Source organism: Oncorhynchus kisutch, linkage group LG8, assembly GCF_002021735.2.
Source record: "Oncorhynchus kisutch isolate 150728-3 linkage group LG8, Okis_V2, whole genome shotgun sequence".
Classification (NCBI taxonomy): domain Eukaryota; kingdom Metazoa; phylum Chordata; class Actinopteri; order Salmoniformes; family Salmonidae; genus Oncorhynchus; species Oncorhynchus kisutch.
The window spans coordinates 45,734,661-45,757,958 of NC_034181.2; the positions used below are offsets into that span (position 1 = coordinate 45,734,661).

The 23,298-nt window shown below is 42.3% G+C and overlaps 1 pseudogene; it reads right to left on the bottom strand.

Annotated features, from left to right (window-relative positions):
* Positions 1-62: 62 nt before the first annotated feature.
* The window catches only part of LOC109894856 (nucleolar protein 6-like), a 28,005-nt pseudogene continuing 4,769 nt past the window's right edge, over positions 63-23,298 (bottom strand).

Here is a 23,298-nt window from a genome sequence, read left to right on the forward strand (position 1 = left end):
ACACGTTTTGCTGGCTACGGGGTAATCCATTTCAAAATGTGATTGTTTAAGTTAAAATACAATTACCGTACGCGTTTCTGTGTGCGAGGGTGTGTGTGTTTGCGCACGTGCTCAGTCCACACCACCCATTCACCGGTCCTTTCCTCCACTGACTTGACCAGACCCTGGCCCATGACCCTGATGGCCTCCACGTTGGGGACAGTGTGAGAATCCTCCCCACTCACCTCAACACGATGAGCTTATACAAAGAAATGTATAAGCAGAAATTGAGATTTTTCTGCCTTTATCTTGGAAGGCGAAGGCTTTGGGCTTCAATGGAACAATTAATAGCTGTTCCATTGATTCGTGTCCCTGTGTGCTTCGGCCTCTCAATTAATAAGTTGATTAGGCAAGTCCCACCGTGCAGCCTTGGTGCATTTCAATCTATGTTTCGGTCTCATTCACTGTGGGTGCACTGCAGTGCTCCAAAATTAAAGTGCACATTTGCCATCAATGTGAAAGTGGCAGATGGCGCAAACGCACAAGTTCTTCCTCAGGCACATGAACATGTTCGTTTATGACGCTTCTTCTGCACGTCACGAGGTAGGACTATTGAATTCGAAGCTCTTCGACAGAAACACATGAAAAGATGCCAGGTCTGGAGAACAGCTAGTTTGAGCATTGTAATCAAGTGGTTGAGGTGGAGCTGGGAAGCTAAATGAGAGAGATGGGAAGCTGCTGGCTTTATCACCCCATGTTGCGGTGTGCTGCCACATTTCTCAACGTACTCTATCAAACAGCAGACATGAAAAAAATATCTTCAACTGATTTCCTTCCGGAAGTGGACAGGGACAAAAAGCTAATTGGTGAGCATTAAATTCACTTTTTATTGTCATATAAGCCATATCCATTGTATGTCTATAACAGCATGAATTTAGAAAAAAATTTCTTAATGCCATTTTGAATGAATGTAATATTGTATTGGTGATATAACGTCACAAATGGAATGTGCATGGCATTACAGATGGGTGATTTATAAGAGATGCTTGAAAAGTTCAAAAGCAATAGGGGTCCGTATCATGAAAATAAACAGCCAGTTGCCTATGGTGAGTGAGATACATCCTTTCTACCTTTACCATTTTTACTAAGTAGTAATAGTGATAACGATATGAGTGGACCCTCCAAAAGTGTGACGCAGGAGAGCAGTGTGCCTTGAGGAAGGGTCCAAGAATAGGGAAACTGACTGCCGACTAACAAGACCATGTAATTAATTTCTACTCCGCTGTTTATGATGGCACCTCTACTTTTAGATTTACTATAGTTACAGCTCTAAATTAAATTTAAAAAATCATTGGTAAAACTGGTGCTCCCAACTTCTAAAAGTGTAAAAATGTTTGAATATACTGGTAAAGTTATCCGGTTGTTAGCTAGCTAGCTAATGAGGTAACATGACTGAACAAGGCGTAAATGAATGGCCCACGAGTAGCTTAAGAATGGCCCGAGACATGGTTTATGAAAGTAAAAACGCAGACATGTAATCCGCTATAGAAAAAAGAAATGTTGTGTGGGTAATTTGGGTCATATCTTCTGGACTGCTAGGGCTAGAAACAATACATTTTTTGCTATTGTAAAAATGGTACAACCATGATGCTAACGAATATTCACTCAATCTTTTCTCTAGGGCACTCGGAAAACAACAGTAGAGTGAAGTATAATCATGAGAAAAAAATATTATCTGAGTAATTTCTCTTGTAGGTGCACTGGTGCTCCAAAATTGCAATTGTAGGTAGCACAGCAAAATATTTAGATGCATATGTGTCCAAAATGGTCGCACTTTAGAGCCTTGACTATACTACTCAATACTACTCAATGCTGGTCTCAATGCTGGTCTTTGACAGTGTGAGAGTTCAATCATTTGAAACAAGTTTGTATTCTATTTCTTCTCTTTCAAGTCTGAGTCTGTTACTATGTTGTGTACAATGGGCTGTTGTGTACAATGCTATTGGATGACTGTACTAGTGACTATACTGGATGTGTGTCCATGTTCTAACCTGTTCAGATGGAGCCTGTTTGGTCCAGATTGACAGCTTCTTGTCTTTGGGCGTGGCAACGAACATGACAGGCAGAAACTCTGGAGACGATGAAGTCATTCTTGATCTCAGTGTCGTCAGCCGCTACAGATGAGGACAGGACAGAGTGTGGGATGAGAAGAGAGAGTGTGGGATGAGGAGAGTGTGGGGTGAGGAGAGAGAGTGGGGGAAAAGTAATTCTACATATGAAGCACATCAGCGAGAGAGAGAGACAACAACCCCATTGGTTCTTTTTTTGTAATGTACGAATATGATAAGATATACATACAGTGGAGAGAACAAGTATTTGATACACTGCGGATTTTGCAGCTTTTCCTACTTACAAAGCATTTAGAGGTCTGTAATTTTTATCATAGGTACACTTCAACTGTGAGAGACGGAATCTTTTTTTTAAATCCAGAAAATCACATTGTATGATTTTTAAGTAATTAATTTGCATTTTATTGCATGACATAAGTATTTGATCACCTACCAAGCAGTAAGAATTCCGGCTCTCACAGCTCTCATAGTTTTTCTTTAAGAAGCCTCCTGTTCTCCACTCATTACCTGTATTAACTGCACCTGTTTGAACTCGTTACCTGTATAAAAGACACCTGTCCACACACTCAATCGAACAGACTACAACCTCTCCACAATGGCCAAGATCAGAGAGCTGTGTAAGGATATCAGGGATAAAATTGTAGACCTGCACAAGGCTGGGATGGGCTACAGGACAATAGGCAAGCAGCTTGGTGAGAAGGCAACAACTGTTGGTGCAATTATTAGAAAATGAAAGAAGTTCAAGATGACGGTCAATCACTCTCGGTCTGGGGCTCCATGCAAGATCTCACCTCGTGGGGCATCAATGATCATGAGGAAGGTGAGGGATCAGCCCAGAACTACACGGCAGGACCTGGTCAATGACCTGAAGAGAGGGACCACAGTCTCAAAGAAAACCATTAGTAACACACTATGCCGTCATGGATTAAAATCCTGCAGCGCACGCAAGGTCCCCCTGCTCAAGCCAGCGCATGTCCAGGCGTGTCTGAAGTTTGCCAATCTGGATCCAGAGGAGGAATGGGAGAAGGTCATGTGGTCTGATGAGACAAAGATAGAGCTTTTTGGTCTAAACTCCACTCGCCGTGTTTGGAGGAAGAAGGATGAGTACAACCCCAAGAACACCATCCCAACTGTGAAGCATGGAGGTGGAAACATCATTCTTTGGGGATTCTTTTCTACAAAGGGGACAGGACGACTGCACCGTATTGAGGGGAGGATGGATGGGGCCATGTATCGCGAAATCTTGGCCAACAACCTCCTTCCCTCAGTAAGAGCATTGAAGATGAGTCGTGGCTGGGTCTTCCAGCATGACAACGACCCGAAACACACAGCCAGGGCAACTAAGGAGTGGCTCCGTAAGAAGCATCTCAAGGTCCTGGGGTGGCCTAGCCAGTCTCCAGACCTGAACCCAATATAAAATCTTCGGAGGGAGCTGAAAGTCCGTATTGCCCAGCGACAGCCCCGAACCCTGAAGGATCTGGAGAAGGTCTGTATGGAGGAGTGGGCCAAAGTCCCTGCTGCAGTGTGTGCAAACCTGGTCAAGAACTACAGGAAACAAATTATCTCTGTAATTGCAAACAAAGGTTTCTGTACCAAATATTAAGTTCTGCTTTTCTGATGTATCAAATACTTATGTCATGCAATAAAATGAAAATTAATTACTTAAAAATCATACAATGTGATTTTCTGGATTTTTGTTTCAGATTCCGTCTCTCACAGTTGAAGTGTACCTATGATTAAAAATGACAGACCTCTACATGCTTTGTAAGTAGGAAAACCTGCAAAATCGGCAGTCTATCAAATACTTGTTATCCCCACTGTATATGTTAATAAGATATAATATACATCCACATTGTGTGTGTGTGCGCTCACCGGTGAGCTGGTTGTTGAGGTTGACCACCGGGGGTTGTTTCTCCAGTCGAAGGGAGGAGAGCAGGTGGAGGAAGCGAAGGAAACCCACCTGAGGAGACCTGAGAGAAAGAGACCGGAAGAGAAAGAGACATGGAGACCAAGAGAAAGAAAGCAAGAGAGCGAGTGAGACAAGAGTGAGCAAGAGACAGCAAGAACGAGAGAAAGAAGGGGTAGATGAACAAAGAGAAGAGGGAGAGAGAGAGGGGTTGTATCAGTCATGTGGTACATGAGAGAGAGAGAGAGAGAAAGGGTCAGCGATAGACTGATATGCAGGTAGCTAGTTACCCTGGAGGAGTGAAGGCGGACGGCTGCAGGAAGAGGGACGCCACCAGCTGGTCAGCAGTGTCCTCTTATGTCATCGCTGAAGAGGTCCCCGCCAGCGCTTGGCCATGCAACACCCCGCCCCAAAGTATGGGTGGAGTTGCTAGAGCCTAGAACACACAACCACAAACATTAAAATGCGTGTGTTCGTTTGAGTGGGAGAGAGAGTAAAAATGTTTAAAGCTAAAGTGTTAGCTGAAAGGGAGTGATGTGGAGAGAGAATATGTAGAGCTAATGTTAGCTGATAGAAGGAGCGCTCCAGTGTAAAGGTAGTGCCTGACCCATGCAGGTGAGTAGGGGCCGGTGTATGGTTGCCATCTCCAGGGCTTGAGCCTCCTTGTTGTCCCTGATGATAAGGAGTCCTTCTGGACACATTCTCCCTCAGTGGTAAGCTCCCGGTGGTAAGCTACCTGTATCCTGAACGCCAAACCATCATTGATACACACACACACACACACACACACACACACACACACACACACACACACACACACACACACACACACACACACACACATACACACAGTTAGTCGAGCTGCCTGATAAGAGTGCTTCCCTATACTAGTCATGAATGAACATAGCCACATGGTTGACAAATTTCACATGGCAAATGGACAGCCCCTTATGAGACGTCCACGGGTGCGCAAAAAAATAGGCGACGGCCTCAGGTTGCCCCCCAAGGCCTGGTCTTCCGGGAAGTTTTAAAAAAAAGTTTCCAGGACACTCAGTTTCAGAGATATAAAAAAAATGAATTTATTTTATGCTGTACCGGAGAATTCCACCATATGGCGACTGACTACATGGCAAATTTCATCACCAAAATGGACATGGCTGTTTCTCATAAATGGAACAGACTTCAAAGACGAAACTCGTGAGCAGAGAGTCAGCCAAATGTACTTTTAGCCCAGAAACAATATGGAGTCGAGGCCACAACGCTCTGAGTTAATGCACATTTTCTGGGATTAGAAAAACATTATAGATCCAGTTGAGGCGTGTTAAGGCAAATCCATTAAGACAGGTTTCGGAGCTCTACATGATTTCTGCGATTTTCTGTATGAAGTTTGTCCATCTGCAATAAGTTAGGTGCATTTTCATATTGCATATGGACAGTGTCCATTTGCAATATGATATATTGCCAATGACAATATTTCATATTACAAATGGACAGACTCACACAGCCCCGTGTACTTCAAATATTATTTTGAGACCCCCCCCCAAAAAAAAACATAAGCCCAGGACACAGAGACAGCACCCATAGAGACATGCTCTAGCGTCACAAGTGTTCACACTGCCCATCAGACCTCAAAGAAAAACTTACACACAAAGCTAAGATGTTACCGGCGTAAAAACCATCAAAGAACCGTCAGACCTAGAGCTCTGAAACTTTATAAACCTGTTCTAGAGCGGTAGTGCACCATGAGTTATGTAGCTCTAGGAGGTTCTCAGGACGAGAAACAGCCTTGTCCCTTTGCAATATATTCATTTCATTTTAAAACATCAAGAATATGACAACATTTAGAAAAGACAGAGAATTACAAGACTAGGTGCATTGAAACCGCCTCGGCCCATAGAAACGGACCCGACAAGTTTCTGGCCAATAGCTCGTTTAGGGTCCCCAGAAAAAAGTGAATTTTCTGCACTGCTCAGGCTCTGAATTACCTATTGAGCCGAAACTTGGGGTCGCCTCGGCTAGGCATACACAATGTCAGAACGGGACCCACAGCTCGAATGTAACTACGTGTTAAGGTTTTTATGTTTTTAACGGTTTTAAAAGAAGGCACTATGAAATATGTGATAGTTGGCTTCTAAATCTAGTTGGACAAAGTGTCAGGCATGTTCACGCAGATGAGCAGGGACCCTGGGCATCTTTCTTTGTGTTTTAGTAGAAAGGCCTCTTTAGTGTCCTAAGATTTCATAACTGTGACCTTAATTGCCTACTGTCTGTAAGCTGTTAGTGTCTTAACGACCATTTCACAGGTGCATGTTCATTAATTGTTTATTGGTCATTGAACAAGCATTGGAAACAGTGTTTAAACCCTTTACAATGAAGATCTGTGAAGTTATTTAGATTTTTACAAATTATCTTTGAAATTCAGGGTCCTGAAAAAGCAACATTTCTTTTTTTTGCTGAGTTTATATAATTTTGTCATCATACAAGCCATCTGGACATGGTTCACTGACTTTAGGGTTCGGAACTGACTTCCTATGATCATATATGGCAAATGGACATTTTACCCATTTGGAGTATAATGTGTGACAAGTGGACATTTGCATTATTATATGCGTGATATGGATATAACATAGGCCTTACATTTTCAATGTTTGGGGCAGCAGGGTAGCCTAGTGGTTAGAGTGCTGGACTAGCAGCTGAAAGGTTGCAAGTTCAAATCCAAGGTACAAATCTGTTATTCTGCCCCTGAACAGGCAGTTAACCCACTGTTCCTAGGCCATCATTGAAAATAAGAATTTGTTCTTAACTGACTTGCCTAGTTAAATTAAAAAAATAAGACAAATCTATATCAATATGGTTCTTTAGTAAATGTATAATTGGAGCCCCCAAAAAATAAAATTGGTCCAAAACACATTTTCTATCAAGTTTAAGTTTGTAATTTCACCCTTGAGAAGTGACTTTGTCCATTTCCCATATATGTTTCAGACGGTGGAGCATGCTCGCCACCTTTTGGATTTTTGGTTTATTACATCCGGCATTTGCCATGTCCCATTTGCAATATGATTTTCACCATCTGCAGCCCATTTGAGTGCTATATGCGATTGTGTATATGGTTCACCCAATGGCAATAAGTTACCATTCATTTTTGTCCATTAGGCCTATGCTTTCCTTTACCTATACTAGTCATGAATGAACATCACCTCTAACCATACACCCATTGCTATAATTTGTGCAGCGGCCTTCCCTGGAGAGAAAATATTTTTTTGACTTAAATAGTATTTGGTTGTAATTGTAATGTTGCAATATTTTATAGGCTACAAAGGGCGGCCAACCATCCTCTGGGAGAGTCTTTTTAAAGGGGCGTTGTTGTATGATGCAAGGAATCATTTCATGAAATAAAATAGGTTAATCTTTTTTACCGTAGAGAATCAGGCAAAAATTACTCAAAATACAACAACGACCCTTTAAAAAAGACTCTCCCGGAGGATGGTTGGCCACCCTTTGAAGCCTACAAAATATTTTACATTACAATTACAACCAAATACTACAGTATTTAAGTCTAAAAAATTATTCCCACCAGGGAAGGCCGCTGCTTAAATTATAGCAATGAGGCAGATCAAACAATTTAGCTTAAAATGTTGATAAAGTTCTCTCTCTTAATAGAATTATTCAGCAATGTGCGCATGGCTGTAAACTACGTGCAAATGTTCCAAAATACAATTAGCGTGAAAACATCGTTCTCAAATGCGCACTGCACAAAGCGAGCGGTTTCAGAAATGAAGAAATCAGGGAGCTCTAAAGATGCATCAACTAGCATAGGTTACTAGTAATTTGACTAGGACTTGGCCTTTGGCTGCTGGACAATAAAATAACAGTGAAAAAAATAACTAGTTTCAATGGTATATGAATAATTATCTTAACATTTCTATGGTCGTATTTTGGCTAGGCCACTTTAAAACAAGGTACTGTTATAAAACACGCATCATAAAATTACGTAAACTTGGTTGTTTAAAAAAAGTTTCCAGGACACTCAGTTTCAGAGATATAAAAAAAATGAATTTATTTTATGCTGTACCGGAGAATTCCACCATATGGCGACTGACTACATGGCAAATTTCATCACCAAAATGGACATGGCTGTTTCTCATAAATGGAACAGACTTCAAAGACGAAACTCGTGAGCAGAGAGTCAGCCAAATGTACTTTTAGCCCAGAAACAATATGGAGTCGAGGCCACAACGCTCTGAGTTAATGCACATTTTCTGGGATTAGAAAAACATTATAGATCCAGTTGAGGCGTGTTAAGGCAAATCCATTAAGACAGGTTTCGGAGCTCTACATGATTTCTGCGATTTTCTGTATGAAGTTTGTCCATCTGCAATAAGTTAGGTGCATTTTCATATTGCATATGGACAGTGTCCATTTGCAATATGATATATTGCCAATGACAATATTTCATATTACAAATGGACAGACTCACACAGCCCCGTGTACTTCAAATATTATTTTGAGACCCCCCCCCAAAAAAAAACATAAGCCCAGGACACAGAGACAGCACCCATAGAGACATGCTCTAGCGTCACAAGTGTTCACACTGCCCATCAGACCTCAAAGAAAAACTTACACACAAAGCTAAGATGTTACCGGCGTAAAAACCATCAAAGAACCGTCAGACCTAGAGCTCTGAAACTTTATAAACCTGTTCTAGAGCGGTAGTGCACCATGAGTTATGTAGCTCTAGGAGGTTCTCAGGACGAGAAACAGCCTTGTCCCTTTGCAATATATTCATTTCATTTTAAAACATCAAGAATATGACAACATTTAGAAAAGACAGAGAATTACAAGACTAGGTGCATTGAAACCGCCTCGGCCCATAGAAACGGACCCGACAAGTTTCTGGCCAATAGCTCGTTTAGGGTCCCCAGAAAAAAGTGAATTTTCTGCACTGCTCAGGCTCTGAATTACCTATTGAGCCGAAACTTGGGGTCGCCTCGGCTAGGCATACACAATGTCAGAACGGGACCCACAGCTCGAATGTAACTACGTGTTAAGGTTTTTATGTTTTTAACGGTTTTAAAAGAAGGCACTATGAAATATGTGATAGTTGGCTTCTAAATCTAGTTGGACAAAGTGTCAGGCATGTTCACGCAGATGAGCAGGGACCCTGGGCATCTTTCTTTGTGTTTTAGTAGAAAGGCCTCTTTAGTGTCCTAAGATTTCATAACTGTGACCTTAATTGCCTACTGTCTGTAAGCTGTTAGTGTCTTAACGACCATTTCACAGGTGCATGTTCATTAATTGTTTATTGGTCATTGAACAAGCATTGGAAACAGTGTTTAAACCCTTTACAATGAAGATCTGTGAAGTTATTTAGATTTTTACAAATTATCTTTGAAATTCAGGGTCCTGAAAAAGCAACATTTCTTTTTTTTGCTGAGTTTATATAATTTTGTCATCATACAAGCCATCTGGACATGGTTCACTGACTTTAGGGTTCGGAACTGACTTCCTATGATCATATATGGCAAATGGACATTTTACCCATTTGGAGTATAATGTGTGACAAGTGGACATTTGCATTATTATATGCGTGATATGGATATAACATAGGCCTTACATTTTCAATGTTTGGGGCAGCAGGGTAGCCTAGTGGTTAGAGTGCTGGACTAGCAGCTGAAAGGTTGCAAGTTCAAATCCAAGGTACAAATCTGTTATTCTGCCCCTGAACAGGCAGTTAACCCACTGTTCCTAGGCCATCATTGAAAATAAGAATTTGTTCTTAACTGACTTGCCTAGTTAAATTAAAAAAATAAGACAAATCTATATCAATATGGTTCTTTAGTAAATGTATAATTGGAGCCCCCAAAAAATAAAATTGGTCCAAAACACATTTTCTATCAAGTTTAAGTTTGTAATTTCACCCTTGAGAAGTGACTTTGTCCATTTCCCATATATGTTTCAGACGGTGGAGCATGCTCGCCACCTTTTGGATTTTTGGTTTATTACATCCGGCATTTGCCATGTCCCATTTGCAATATGATTTTCACCATCTGCAGCCCATTTGAGTGCTATATGCGATTGTGTATATGGTTCACCCAATGGCAATAAGTTACCATTCATTTTTGTCCATTAGGCCTATGCTTTCCTTTACCTATACTAGTCATGAATGAACATCACCTCTAACCATACACCCATTGCTATAATTTGTGCAGCGGCCTTCCCTGGAGAGAAAATATTTTTTTGACTTAAATAGTATTTGGTTGTAATTGTAATGTTGCAATATTTTATAGGCTACAAAGGGCGGCCAACCATCCTCTGGGAGAGTCTTTTTAAAGGGGCGTTGTTGTATGATGCAAGGAATCATTTCATGAAATAAAATAGGTTAATCTTTTTTACCGTAGAGAATCAGGCAAAAATTACTCAAAATACAACAACGACCCTTTAAAAAAGACTCTCCCGGAGGATGGTTGGCCACCCTTTGAAGCCTACAAAATATTTTACATTACAATTACAACCAAATACTACAGTATTTAAGTCTAAAAAATTATTCCCACCAGGGAAGGCCGCTGCTTAAATTATAGCAATGAGGCAGATCAAACAATTTAGCTTAAAATGTTGATAAAGTTCTCTCTCTTAATAGAATTATTCAGCAATGTGCGCATGGCTGTAAACTACGTGCAAATGTTCCAAAATACAATTAGCGTGAAAACATCGTTCTCAAATGCGCACTGCACAAAGCGAGCGGTTTCAGAAATGAAGAAATCAGGGAGCTCTAAAGATGCATCAACTAGCATAGGTTACTAGTAATTTGACTAGGACTTGGCCTTTGGCTGCTGGACAATAAAATAACAGTGAAAAAAATAACTAGTTTCAATGGTATATGAATAATTATCTTAACATTTCTATGGTCGTATTTTGGCTAGGCCACTTTAAAACAAGGTACTGTTATAAAACACGCATCATAAAATTACGTAAACTTGGTTGTTTAAAACAAGTTTTATGGTTAAATAGTTTCAAAATGCTTACCGCCATCAATCATATTCAAGATGAGTGATGTGCAAATGGTCACAAGACTCTCCGATTAGTCGATTTTTATGTAATTAATAGTCTAACGTTTGGCTGCATTTTCTGGCACCTCCCTCATGTCAGCATCGGTTGGTACATGAGGCTGTAGCCAATAGGCCTATGCACATCACCTTCACATGTAGGCTTTTTTATTTATGTACATTGGAATAATATTCAAATCTATATTCAATGTTGGCCTCTCTGATCCAATTCTGATCAGAGTGATTGTTGAAGATTGTGATGATATTTTTTTTTACTTGTCCATTCCCTTGAAACTTGAATCTATATTCTTCTTGTCAGACTATTTACTTGTCCCGGAAAAGCGTTAATGTCGAGGCCAGCTCCCACCCCCACAGACAGCAAGCAGGGCCTCTACCTTCCACACGTCCAGGTGTGTGGGGCTGGGCTGGCAGGTGTAGCGGTGGTGTTTGGTCAGCAGTTCTCCCAGGCCGATGTGGAAGGCTGCTTTAATGTGGCGGACGGCCACCCGGTCATGAGGCCACTTCCCACTGCCCTCCATGTGGCAGATCACTACAACAGGAGGTGATGAGAGAGGGGCTCATAGTAGAACACACACACAAAAAAAAAGAAAAATAATTATACCCTGGATCCACAACAACACATTTCTGTTTAGTCTGTATAGTACAGAAGAACACACACACACACACACACACACACACACACACACACACACACACACACACACACACACACACACACACACACACACACACACACACACACACACACACACACACACACACACACACACACACACGCCATGTGATGAGGTACCTTTGACAGGCGCGATGTACACAGGGCATGGTTTGTCCTCCTGGGGCACCAGCAACTGGGACAACTTTTCTCTGTCTAAAAGCAAGTAATCCAGCTTCAGGTGGATGGGGGAGGGGAACACCTGTGTGATGGAGGAAGAATGTACAAAACAAACTTTGAAATGATGGACCATCTCCTGCATGAAGCTGAAGAGGAGATGAGGCCTATAGATTGTGTCTGAAGTTGATCCTGGGACAGTTTTGCATTTCCCCCACTATTAAGGTTAGGACTGGGCGACAAATCCAGTGATCCTAGATTTGTACCTAGGGGAAACTACACCCTGGAGTGTGTCTAAATGGGGGGTCACCTGGGTATAGCGGAGGGCCGGGTGGGACCCCTGCACTGAGGTGAGGGACAGAGGCAGCCCCTCCAGCCTCCACAGCTTCCTGCTCAGGTCATCATAGGACTGCACCACTTTCAGACTCTCCTCCTCACCTGTGCTGCACACCTGGGGAACACAAACACAACACACACACACACACACACACACACAGCTGTAGGTTTCAGATATGGTTTGGATGGAGGGAGTCATCAAACCACACCAGCATCCCCTGCTGGTAAGACACACTACTACAGAAAAACTGACCAACCTCGTGTCCTACTTTGATGACTTCATCCAGCATCCCTCCAATGTACCTCACACAGGTTTCTGGTATGTCTGCATGGCTGAGGAGAGGAGAAAGGAGCCTGTTACATATCATAACCACAGTCAAATTTCATGTGGCCGTTGAGTAACGGTAACTAGGCTTCTGCAAAACTGCGCTCTGATGCAGTCATTAGTAGCCTACCAAACTTGCTGCAAGTTGCTAATGGCCAGTACTCAGCACTCTATTTTAGCAATAAGGCATGAGGAGGTGTGGTATATTGGCCATATACCACAAACCCCCAAGGTGCTTTATTTCTATTATAAACGGGTTACCACTGTAATTGGTCTAAATAGTCTAAATACATGTTGTCATACCCATGGTATATGGTCTGATATACCATAGCTGTCAGCCAATCAGCATTCAAGGCTCGAACCACCCAGTTTATAATGTCCCTCTAAATCACTGACATCAATGCATATGCAAATCAAATCAAACATTTCATGAGAGCCCTGGCATTCAGAGTTTGAGTGGAATAGGATCACCTGTTGTCAGTGTAATAAAGTACTTAAGTAGAAATACTTTAAAAAGTACTACTCAAGTCATTTTCTGGGGTATCTGTACTTTACTATTTGACTTCACTACATTCCTAAAGAAAATAATGTACTTTTTACTCCCTACATTTTCCTTGACACCCAAAAGTACTCGTTACATTTTGAATGCTTAGCAGGACAGGAAAATATTCCAATTCACACACTTATCAAGAGAACGCGTGGTCATCCCTACTGCCTCTGATCTGCAGCCTCACTAAACACAAATGCATCGTTTGAGTGTTGGAGCGTGCCCCGTACATTTTTTTAACAAGAAAATGGTGCCATCTGCTTTGATTAGTAAGGAATTTGAAATTATTTATACTTAAGTAGATTTAGAACCAAATACTTTTAGACTTTTACTGAAGTAGTATTTTACTGAGTAACTTTCTATTAAAAAGGAATCTATACTTTTACTCAGGTATAACATTTGGCTACTTTTTCCACTACTGCAGGTTGTTCAGCAAGAGCCAGGTCCTCATGGAATGACATTTTAAAAAAAGTGTTTCTATAGGCTATGCAATTGCATGAGAAAACAGAGATGATGGCCTCTATTAAAAAGAGGATCTCAATCAGCTTTCTATATTTATTTTTCAAATGTCCTAATAATTAATTAAATTAATTGCCTTTGTTTTACCAAATCGGAGTAGCCTACCTGACTGGCATGAAAATGAAACGGGGGGAAAGCGTCCTCCAGTCGCAATTCAAGTGCATATGGATGCCATGTCTGTTTTATTTTTTTAATTTTTTACCCTGCCCCAGTTCCAACAGGTGCATAATGGCCATTGTAAATCAAAACACTTGTTTCAGTATATGTAAAGAGAAGACTAAATTGATAGTCTGATGGGTGAAAATATCACCTGTGAATGATGCCCAGCGAGAAACAGAACATGCATTTTTTGCGGGTACTTTTTCAAATCATAGCCACATGCATCATGTAGCCTAGCCCATAGGCCTAAATGTTTTGATAAGGTTTGTACCGCAACTAAAGTGGCTAAATAACATATAGTCTAAAGGTCCAAGACCTCTGGGACACGGTTGGATAGTCCATAGCCTACAGAGCCTAGTGAAACATGTGTTCTTATAAACCCAGTCATTGCACAATCATGTGTGAAAACAGAATTGTGACCAGACACATTTTTTTTCCTTTTTTAAAAGAAAATAGAGAACACGAGCCTTGTTGTGCTGCTATATTTATTGCTCAATTCTTTCAAAATTAAAAACACATTAATCTGTTTAACAAGCAGTGTAGCCTACCTGGCATATTAAAAACGTAACTGCACGTAACCTCCATTTGCTATTCCAGACATGACGCCATTCTAAATCAAATAAAAAATCCCACACGTATTAGCAGGCTTATGTAAAAAACAGAGTACATTTAGACTAGTCTGATGGCAGCGTAGCCTAGTGGTTAGAGCATTGGACTAGTAACCAGAAGGTTGCGAGTTCAAACTCCAGAGCTGACAAGGTACAAATCTGTCATTCTGCCCCTGAACAGGCAGTTAACCCACTGTTCCTAGGCCGTCATTGAAAATAAGAATGTGTTCTTAACTGACTTGCCTGGTTAAAAAATGGGTGAGAATATTTTCAAGTGCTTGTCATAATGTGAACAAAGTGTGTGCAGCATGCACAAGAAACAGAGCAGAACGCTTGCCTTTCATGCACCTTTTATCAAATCATCATTAGTCACATCATGCAACCTCAGAAGGTATTAAAAATGTGTTAAAATATAGGCTTTTGTATCACAACTAAAGTTGCATAAATGACTAAATTAAGTGTACACAGTGCAATCGAAAAGTATTGAGACCCCTTCCCTTTTTCCACATTGTTACGCTACAGCCTTATTCTAAAATGGTTTAAATTAATATTAATCTACACACAATACCCCATAATGACAAAGCGAAAACCGTTTTTCCCCCTGAGAAGTTTCTTCAACTTGATTGCAGTCCACCTGTGGTAAATTCAATTCATTGGACATGATTTGGAAAGACACACACCGGTCTATATAAAAAGGTCCCACAGTTGACAGTGAACCAAACCATGAGGTCGAAGGAATTGTCCATAGAGTTCCGAGACAGGATTGTGTCGAGGCACAGATCTCGGGAAGGGTACCAAAACATGTCTGCTGCATTGAAGGTCCCCAAGAACACAGTGGCCTCCACCATTCTTAAATTGAAGAAGTTTGGAACCACCAAGACTCTTGCTGGCCACTGGGCCAAACTAAGCAATTGGGGGAAAAGTGCCTTGGTCAGGGAGGTGACCAAGAACCCGATGGTCACTCTGACATGGCTCCAGAGTTCCTCTGTGGAGATGGGAGAATCTTACAGAAGGAGAACCATCTCTGCAGCACTCTACCAATCAGGCCTTTATGGTAGGACTCTCAGACCATGAGATACAATACTTTTTTTGGCCTGAATGCCAAGCGTCACATCTGTAGGAAACCTGGCACCATCCCTACGGTGAAGCATGGTAGTGGCAGCATCATGCTGTAGCGATGTTTTCAGCAGCAGGGAATGGGAGACTAGTCAGGATCAAAGGAAAGATGAACGGAGAAAAGTACAGAGATCCTTGATGAAAACCTGCTCCAGAGCGCTCAGGACCTCAGACTGGGGAAGGTTCACCTTCCAATAGGACAACAACCTTAAGCACACAGCCAAGACAACACAGGAGTGGCTTGGGGACAAGTCACTGAATGTCCTTGAGTGGCCCAGCCAGAGCCTGGACTTGAACATCTCTGGAGAGACCTGAAAATAGCGATGCAACGACGCTCCCAATCCAACCTGACAGAGCTTGAGGGGATCTGCAGGAAAGAATATGAGAAACTCCCAATATAGGTGTGCCAAGCTTGTAGCGTCATACCCAAGAAAACTCGAGGCTGTAATCGCTTCCAAAGGTGTTTCAACAAAGTGCTGAGTGAAGGGTCTGAATACTTATGTAAATGTACCATTTCAATTTTTGCTAATATTTCAAAAAATCTGTTTTTGCTTTGTCATTATGGGGTATTGTTTATAGATTTAATCAATTTTAGAATAAGGCTGTAACATAACAAAATGTGCAGTCAAGGGGGTCTGACTGCTGGGTCTGAATGCACGACTCAGAAAGTGCTATTCCGTTCTTCTGAAATAGGCTGCATGTCATAATGTTTCTATAATAATGGATTTATTGTGATGGTGTAGGCTATATTAAATTGATTTTTGAGACTTTTTAAAATGTAGATGTTCCAAATGTCCTCATCAGTGGCTTGTAGGCCATGCGTGGAAGCCGGAATTGCTAAACTTGTTTATGTTTATTAAAATCGATAAACTACCATGAGACCATCAGTTATTTGCAAGACAAACACTGGCTGACAAAATGTCATGACCGCCACAGCCCTATACACACACACACACACACATTACAACTGTTGCAACCAGACTCTTATTATGATTGCTAAATACTGCACAATTTAAAATACACTTGCCCTCCAAACCCCGATTCCCCAAAACATGTGTAAAAATTGTGCATTCCTGTATTATACTTATGCTAAAATGTTCATTATATTGTACCATTTACTTTTATGTTTGTATTCTTATATTCTATTACGTCCACATTGTTGAGAAGAAACCTACAAGCAAGCATGTCGTTGGATAGTGAACACCATGTGTATCCCGGTACATACCGCTCATAAAACAAACGTTTTTAAAAGGTAGACATAGTGGACATTTACCAAAGAGGCTTTCCATTCAAAAAGTGTAGATGCAGAAATGTTGATGAATAGCGCAACAGTATTTCCACAACACACAGCCTCAACACACAATCTGATCCTAGATCAGTGATTAGGGGTTGAGGTACGTACAGCTGCCAGCTGGAGGGGGTCCTCTCTCCAGTACAGAGGCATCCTGTTCTGGGTTGAGCAGCAGGCCAAAGGACAGGGGCGGCTGGGCATTGTGCTTCAGAGCTTCACTCTCCACCGACCACCGTTACACACGTCAGCCAGAATACCCACTCAGAATTTTATCAAGAAAACAGTTCTCTCTAAAAAAGTACTGAATTGGCATGTTCCAGTCAACAGCCCTACAGGCAGGAGAATGCTCACCTCAGGGGGTCAGGGAGTGGGTGAGGAGGCAGACCCTTTGGCTGAGTCCTCGTTGCAGGAGGGAGAGGATAAAGGGGAGCGCAGTGGGGACGTAGTTTCCGCTGTGGTCCATGAGTTCACCAAGGAGGTCGAGTTTCTTACAGCAGCACTGCAGTTTCACCAGCTCACACAGCTGGAAAGTTGACACATAAGAGGAGAGAACGAGAAGTGTGTGGAAGGGGTGTGTATCTGAACAATGTACTTACTGGAAGACATGGTCACTGGTCCTAATCATGGGCTTGGGGATCATGAGTAGGGCGTGGAATCCATCCACAGTGTGGTCGTCCCAAAACTGCAGCGACAGCAACGCCTCGTACTGATCCTGAGAGCCAAATAGGGTACAGTTAACCAATCAGAGGAAACGTTACTGCCAACCAGCCAATTTGAAACCGTCTTGGCACAGGGCACACACCTGATTGTAGGTGCAGCTGGTCATGTCGGCGCACATGTTGATGGTGTCCAGAGGGGTCGACAAACACAACCTGGAAAGCACTGTGGAACTCGGCGAGAGAGGGCTGAGGGAGGGAAAGAAAGGAATAAAATGTGATTGTGATCCATAATTGAGAAATTACGCAACACTCATCCCCCCATTAAGGACATTTGGATTAGTCCTGTCTCACCGCTGTTGAATCTGGGTCTTCAGCGAGGGTAATTCCATTCTCCGTCAGGTCGGTGGAAGCTGAGGAAGAGAAGAGAGGGATGACAAATGAGAGGGAAGAAAACATATAGAAACAATGATATGACCACACTAAGATCTGGCAGCACATCAAACCCATCCTAGGTGAACTCCACTGGCTCCCACCGCATCAACACCTCCTACTGATCTACAAGGCTCTCCAACACCCACCACCTTGCACCCCCTTACCTTCATCTCCCCTACCAACCCACAAGCTCACTCAGCAGGCCAACTTGCCATTCCCAGGTCTACCCTTCAGAGCATCGGCAACAGGGCCTTCTCCAAAATTGCTCTAAGACTTTGGAAATCCCTCTCTGCAGCCATCCGTGACTCAGAGTTCATCATCATCTTTTCCCTTCTTGTTTTTGTTTCTTCCTGTTAATCTGGCACAGTACTTATGGTACATGCGATGTTACTCCAACTGTAGGAACAAACAGACAGGTAGGTTGAGACGTCATGTGTCTTACCCAGGAAGTGCAAGCTGTTGAGGAGCAGCTGGTAGGTGGTCATGGTGTTGCTGACTCTGTGGGAGGAGAGGAGGTAGGCCAGCAAAATGGAGCCTAGGAAACCACTGAAACACCCTGCTCCCTGGGGACGGGAGGAGAGAGAGTAGTGTAAGAGCTGGGTTCAGCCTGATAAAACGGTGTTGATAGAGAGGGAGCTGATGGCGCAGGGGCCCAAACCTGGTCCAGTTCCCTCTGTCCGAGCCACACTTTGAGCAAGGCTACTCCCTCTGCAAAGGCAGTACACTGGGAGCGCACATCAGTCAGGAACAGCAGGTGGTTCCCGGGGAGCATGTCGCATAGAACAGAGCTGTTGTAGTGGGGAGGCTCACTCATATCGACACAAACACACATAATAGGAATCGGTGAGAATGTAGGCTGAGGTCTGATTTTAACTGAAGCATCTCTCCAGTGCACGGCTTGTATAATTCCGGTCAGTGTACTATCTCCATCAACAAGGAGCTTTCATCCCGTAACCATCTGTATACATTAACATTCCAGATCAGAATGGAACTGGAACAGGAAAGAATATATCGAAGCTGCTCGGCTTTGGGTAGTGCCCCTCACCTGGCCGAGAGCTCTCCAAGCCAGAGTATCAGTCAGTGCGGATGTTGTTCCTCTGGGGGGGTGGAAGAGGCTGGGCTTGAAGAAGCCCAGAGGATGGCAGGGTTGGAGCCTCAAGATGAAACTGGAGGAATCTTTCCATGGAGAAATAGTCATATCATTGAATCACCCTTGACACACAACCAATTAACTGAATAGGTACTTGCTAACAAACATATAACATATAGTCCTAAACGATATCTTAACCGCCATCGATAAGAAACATTACTGTGCAGCCGTATTCATTGATCTGGCCAAGGCTTTCGACTCTGTAAATCACCACATCCTCATCGGCAGACTCGACAGCCTTGGTTTCTCAAATGATTGCCTCGCCTGGTTCACCAACTACTTCTCTGATAGAGTTCAGTGTGTCAAATCGGAGGGTCTGCTGTCCGGACCTCTGGCACTCTATAGGGGTGCCACAGGGTTCAATTCTTGGACCGACTCTCTTCTCTGTATACATCAATGATGTCGCTCTTGCTGCTGGGGAGTCTCTGATCCACCTCTATGCAGACGACACCATTCTGTATACTTCTGGCCCTTCTTTGGACACTGTGTTAACAACCCTCCAGGCAAGCTTCAATACCATACAACTCTCCTTCCGTGGCCTCCAATTGCTCTTAAATACAAGTAAAACTAAATGCATGCTCTTCAACCGATTGCTGCCTACACCTGACAGGCGTCCAACATCACTACTCTGGACTTAGAATACGTGGACAACTACAAATACCTAGGTGTCTGGTTAGACTGTAAACTCTCCTTCCAGACCCACATCAAACATCTCCAATCCAAAGTTAAATCTAGAATTGGCTTTCTATTTCACAACAAAGCATCCTTCACTCATGCTGCCAAACATACCCTTGTAAAACTGACCATCCTACCAATCCCCGACTTCGGCGATGTCATTTACAAAATAGCCTCCAATACCCTACTCAACAAATTGGATGCAGTCTATCACAGTGCAATCCATTTTGTCACCAAAGCCCCATATACTACCCACCATTGCGACCTGAACGCTCTCGTTGGCTGGCCCTCGCTTCATACTCGTCGCCAGACCCACTGGCTCCATTTCATCTACAAGACCCTGCTAGGTAAAGTCCCCCCTTATCTCAGCTCGCTGGTCACCATAGCATCTTCCACCTGTAGCATACGCTCCAGCAGTTATATCTCTCTAGTCACACCCAAAACCAATTCTTTCTTTGGCCACCTCTCCTTACAGTTCTCTGCTGCCAATGACTGGAACGAACTACAAAAATCTATGAAACTGGAAACACTTATCTCCCTCACTAGCTTTAAGCACCAACTGTCAGAGCAGCTCACAGATTACTGCACCTGTACATAGCCCACCTATAATTTAGCCCAAACAACTACCTCTTTCCCTACTGTATTTATTTTATTTATTTATTTATTTTGCTCCTTTGCACCCCATTATTTTAATTTCTACTTTGCACATTCTTCCACTGCAAATCTACCATTCCAGTGTTTTACTTGCTATATTGTATTTACTTTGCCACCATGGCCTTTTTTTGCCTTTACCTCCCTTATCTCACCTAATTTGCTCACATCGTATATAGACTTGTTTCTACTGTATTATTGACTGTATGTTTGTTTTACTCCATGTGTAACTCTGTATCGTTGTATGTGTCGAACTGCTTTGCTTTATCTTGGCCAGGTCGCAATTGTAAATGAGAATTTGTTCTCAACTTGCCTACCTGGTTAAATAAAGGTGAAATAAAAAATAAAATCAAAATATGGGTTGCATGCAAAGCCAACAAACCTTTGACTTTGAGTTAACAAAAACAGTGAAATAGACTACATGACTTGGCTCCATTCCTATACCACTCTTCTGTAACAGATGCTACAGTGTAGTTCTATAGTATGTTGCTAGGTACCTGGAGGGGTAAGCAACAGGAGGGGGCAGAGACGGTTGCCATGGAGACACGAAAACCGCATTGTCCCAATGTTGCGAGAGGACCCTTTTCTGTGGGTACCTCTGGTTTAGGGCATCTTTAGGGTGCAGGACATCCTGGAAGGAAAATGTGAATAGATGCATGTCATTATTGTTGTATGATCGAATTATGACTGCCATGTTTCAGAGTGAATACTGTGGTGTTACGTACCGCAGGAATAGTGACTGCCAGATCGACTGAGATGTCTGGTTTGGTGCAAGTTCCCAGTGGGTAGATGCCCATGTGGAACTTGCCTTTGTCTGACTTTGGCACCCGGAGAAAGGAGACCTGTACTACCCCTGACAACCATGACAGGTCCCTCAGCTGGAGAAAAAAAAAGATGATTGGCATTGAAACATTTATGGAGGTCACTGAGTTCAGACCAAATACAACAAGTTGCCATTAGTTCTAATCCCCTGGACACAGTGCCACTAACATACCTCCTCCACCTCATGAGTCTGTGGTACAGTGTGGAGCTACTCAGTGACTTTCTGGACAAAAGAGTCGATTCAGATGCTTCCTGCGCTCACTCAACATAACCTCCTTCAGCAGTTCCTCCATCTGCAGTTCCTCCTTCAGCAGTTCCGCCATCTGTTGGCATCGGCAAAGAGATAAAATGGAGATTAAATAGCTAATGCCCCTAAAAAAACAACTTCTCATCTAGAAACATTTATTATAAGTGTAAATAGGATAATTCTGGTCATAAAGTCAGTCTCGTCCAAAACAGAGTTTTGTGGTTGTGACATTTGGGACGGTTGGGTTTGTTTGAATCCTGCCCACAGCCCAAATCATCAATTTGGAGTGCAGCAGCACTTGACCCAATCATAATGCCAGCGGTAAAATTGGGTTGACTTTGGATATCCCTATGTGGCTAGTTAGGGACCATCAATAAATTACACAATATACATTGGGCAATATGTAAAAATTCCAATAGCTCCAAATTTCAATGGCTTAACCTCAAAACAACTATAAACTGTGAAAATTCAAATGCAAATATTGAAAGCATTTAATGAGCAAACTAAAATAATCAAATTTACATTGTTAAATTTATTGACGGTGCATAACTAGCCTGGAGATATGCTATCTAAAGTCAAACCAACTTTGCCACGGTCACACTATTCGGCTTTAGCTAATTGGCTAAATAATTTGGCCAACTCTTCCCACCTGTGAACACACAATAGACACCCACATCAAACCACACTTACGTTTGAATTCAGGCATGTCAGCTAGAATTTCATAATGAACCAAATCTAAAACGAGGCCAAAACAGGAAGTGCAGTAGCCCTTTAATATATGTATATGCATAGGAGGTAGCTGTAATCTTTTCAGTGACCTGAAATGTGCTGCTGTGCGTAAATACAGGCATGGGTAACTTTTCCCTGACTCTCCATACATTCAACCCTTTGCGTTAACTGTGTGTTTGCTTGTGTCTATTGTTCTATTATATAATATTTATTCAACTGTTCGACCAAGACACTAACTTTACATTTGTAACAAAGTCATATTTGATATAGCACATTCATAATTTATACTGTGCATACCAACTTCATTTAATGACTTGTTATTTTTGATTGACATTGTACTGAAGTGTTGATGGAGCTAGCACGCAAGCATTTCACTGGAACCTTTATACCGTCAGTAAACTGTGTACATGACGGATAACATTTGATTTGATCATGCATGCCTGAACACATGTAGTAGAGTTAAAATGGTTATTCCATCAAACTTCAAATGATTAGAATAGTACACAAGGCAGAACAGAACAAGCAGGTTGAGGGTCAGTGGCCAAAACCAGCGAACAGGAATATTCCAAGTTCAGACAGAAGGGGGGAGTCAGATCGTTATGATCGCCAGGAACTTTTCTTTTGGTGTCTATTTTTAATTGTTGTGCTACTGGTGCTGCCTGTTGATGTTAGGTAGGCAACTACAGTAGCTGAATGATGTTAACATATTTGTGTTTTGTTTCATTAAATGTATTTTATTTAATCTGGTTGCTTGTGTCACCTACTAACACCCTGGTACTACTCGTAGCTCCCATTCTCCTCAGTCCGAGAAAACACTGAGAGAGAAAGGTATATGTTGCAGATTACTCCTCTGTAGAAGTCCATAACGTGAAATAAATTAAACATCCCAAGGTTACTGATGTAATACTATTGCAGATCAACATAAAGCCTAAAAGACAGCCGTGGTGTCGCTCTTCATTTCTTGGTTCTCCTGTGGTACATGAGAAACCCACGACAGATTGGTGCCGTGACCCGGATCAACAGATCAGCTGCAGCAGATCGCCAGGGGACCCCTACACAGAACTGGATCGACATCACACGTTTAGAACATTTGAGGGCAAGGTGAACTTTGGACACTATGTTGCG